This window comes from Mesoplodon mirus (assembly GCF_964341445.2).
Source record: "Mesoplodon mirus genome assembly, chromosome: 10".
NCBI classification, from domain to species: Eukaryota; Metazoa; Chordata; class Mammalia; order Artiodactyla; family Ziphiidae; genus Mesoplodon; species Mesoplodon mirus.
The window spans coordinates 1,005,001-1,008,310 of record NC_138986.1 but is presented as its reverse complement, the minus strand read 5'-3'; the positions used below and the strand labels follow the sequence as shown (position 1 = coordinate 1,008,310).

The window sequence follows — 3,310 nt, the reverse complement described above, 5'->3', positions numbered from 1 at the left end:
ACCCTCAGCCGCTGCAGACTCCACACTCCCTGGCTGCTGTGTCGTGGGATGGTGAGCTGGCCTCTGGACCCCTGGGACCCCTGCACCTCGGGCTGGATCCCCCCGTTCAGAGTCACCCCCAGCTCTCCTAGATAATGGCTCATGAAGCGCGGCCTGAAGGTGCACAGCTGGGGCAGGGCGGGGCTTTTTGTCTCTTCTTTCAGGGACAGTGACTATGCACAGTTTTACCTCGTGTGTTAGAACCTCACACAAAAGGAAAAGACACTCCACAGGGCTGCCCTGCATGTGGGTCACCTAGTCCCCCGTTAAGCCACAAAGACACTAAAAATTAGTTCTGGGACTACCAGGGCGCTGACAGGGAGTTTGTCAGAAATTTGTATTTTCAATAAACTTCCCCCAAAATCTGAATGTGTGAAAACTGTATCTCGTTTTAATGTCCTGACTTCTCAGCATCGTTACTAACACATGCTATACTTGCTGTTTCACCAGCGAAGTGCACGTTAGGGTCTCCCAGTGGCTACGTTGGACCCAGAGTCCAACCCTCATCCTTCTCCTATCTCCTTGTTTCTAAACTTCTCAAAGACCTCTTGGGTCACTTCTGCAGGTCTAGTCTCTTCCTCCATCTCCATGTCCCCAAGTCCACCCGTTCTCAACCCCATTCAAGGCCGGGGCCTTCAGCTCCGTCCTGTCCCCTCAGGAGGCCTCTTCCCTAGATCTTGTCGCTTCCCTGGCCGACTCCTTCCAGCCTATTTCAGCCAAACACGCTTGTTTTCCCCTCCATCTCCCCGCTCCCCCTGCATCTCTCGCTCTCACGTTTCCCCTATAATTCCCTACAATTGACGCCACCGTAATGCTCAGAAGTCCCAAGAGCAGTGGGGCAGCCAGAGACACCCGAGGCTGCCATGTGGCTCTCCTCCGAGCGCTGAGCAGCTGGTTGTTGTCCACGTGATGTCATGATCTGACACGTGTCCCCCCGAGTCTTCTGCTGCTTCTTGCTCCGGCTTGGAACGAGACTGGGTCATGGGAAGCACCGCTTGTACTGATGAGGTGCCCCTCGTGTTGCCCCCTTTTTCTGAGTCATCTCAGTGGTGCTGACACTCACTGCACTGCTCTGTCCCCTGTCGGACAGCAAGAAGCAGCCGGAGGATGGATTTCCTAAGGTCGTGCCATAGCGCGTGACCCAGGCGTCTCCACAAATCATGATGAGACCTGCCTTAAACAGCTTCTTTCCGTGAGGACCCCAAACGGCATCTCAGCCTGAGAAGTGCACGAGGAAGAACTGTCATGGAGGAGGCTGTCCCTGGCCCAGGAGACAAGGCATCAGCCGGGGTCCCTCTCCTTCCCCCCGGCAGGAGCCCTGCTAGCTCTTTAAAAAAGGGAGAGAGATTCATTTATAGAAAACCTTTTTACAATTTATTTCCTGTTATGAATCTTTAAAGTATAAAAATGAGGCTCTAGCTAAATGCAGGGTTTCAGTGGTGAAATTTTGACCATGTGAACAAATAAATAAATATTTACAGTCTTTGTCAAAACAAAAGAAGTTTCATCCATCTGTACGAGAAGTTTGTTTAAAAAAAAACATAAATAATTTACAAAAAAATATGGTACATTCTAAATATTCACATCATCATCATCCCACGCCACCGTATTTTCGGCCAAACACCACCGACACAGAAAACCTACACACTCTTCACAATTGTTACATTTAATGAAGTCTCCCAACACTTCCTTGTCCTGGGAATACAGTTCCACCAAAAAAGTAAAAAGTGCAGCAAAATGAAAAGAAAAATCAACCTCAAAGGAAGCAACAAATGTAACTTTATCAGACGGCACGAGCAAATGAAGACAAAGTCATGGACCCTCTCCCTACTTGACAGAGGAGTGAAATCGCTATTAACAGGAAGAGGAGAACAGTTTGTCCGCATAAGATCAACAAGACAAAGTCTTCTTCCTAAACCCCTATGTGGAGTGAGATTAACTAATATTTCCTGCAGAAAGGTCATGCAACTTAAAGCAAAAAATAAATCAAACCTGTGTATATTACTATATGACTGATTAAGGGGTATGTCTGCCGAGACAACACTGGTTTATCCTCGGCATTCCAAGTCTTTAAAATCCTATGTACAGCAGATAGATAACACTAAAAAATACCGAATTAAAGTCACCAGCAACAGTATATATTAAGGTTCCATTATAAACTCTTCATTATTATTTATTTATTCTATCACATTTTGCAGCATGTTTTATGATGACAACATAATATTATAAAGTCTTGTATTTTGAAGATATTTTGCTGTAACTGTATCTTTATATTATTATATGCTAGTTATATGTTTACTTTTAGATATTGTACTTACATAAGTGCTACTTGTCATATTTAAAATAAGTTATTGGTGAATGGAACTGCATTCTCTATTCACTTAATAAATATTAGCACAACATTTATAACTGGAACCTTAATGGAACGTGTTATCAAGTTAGGTAAAAGCAATCCGTCCATAGTCTCAAAGCCTAGAATAGGGATTAGATGCCAAAATGAATTTGCTGATTTCTTTGTCTGCTGACTCTTCCCCAGCAGCTGGGAAAGGAGCTCCAATGAGGATTCTAGGGATCAGACTTCAGAATCAAGTGACAACTGGCTACGAGTTCTCTCAGGTCCACAGTGGCTGGAGGGGCCAACCACGGTGGCAGCACTTCCCTAGGTTAGACCCTCACATGGACGAGGCTGTGCCAGGCCCACGTCTGCACCCACATCAGAGCCAGTTTGCAAGGATATTCCTTCTTTGCTGCGACGGCATCACTGAGGGCTTCCATCGTAGGACCAGAGAGTGGGGGAGGGGTGTTCATTCATTCCCGTAAGGAGGTTTGATGTTCCACTTAGTTACTTGACATCCCACATATGTGACTGGCATCTCCTGACCTCTTTCTGAGAATGGCATTACTTCAGACTTGAGTTGACCCTTCTTTATAATTGACCTAATAGGATTTGGGTGCTCTCCCACCGAACTTAAAGAACTGGAAGTAGTGTGGCAATATTAAGCATAAATGCTTAATTTATGATAATTGCTTATACACAATATTCCCTTCAACTCCATATACACATAAATAAAATAAGTACTTACATTTCATATGTAAACGTCATTCTTTTTAAACACATAAGAGAAAACAATGTAATATCATGCTCGATTTTCACTCCACATACAGTCTCATGAATCATCAAACTGTTTTTCCTGTAGTGGGCTGGATGTTCATCTTTCGTTTCCATTAATATTCATCCTCTGAAGGCATGTGGGCTTGGGTTGATAACAGG

The 3,310-nt window shown here is 44.7% G+C and overlaps 1 protein-coding gene across 4 annotated transcripts in view; it reads right to left on the bottom strand.

The window, feature by feature from the left end:
- Positions 1 to 1,390: 1,390 nt before the first annotated feature.
- THBS2 (thrombospondin 2) overlaps positions 1,391 to 3,310 on the bottom strand; it is a 29,826-nt gene continuing 27,906 nt past the window's right edge. For all 4 annotated transcript variants that reach the window (XM_082634181.1, XM_082634182.1, XM_082634179.1 and 1 more), the window contains one exon: positions 1,391 to 3,310. This exon is cut by the window's right edge and continues 140 nt beyond it. The gene's annotated coding sequence lies outside the window, so the exon portion shown is untranslated.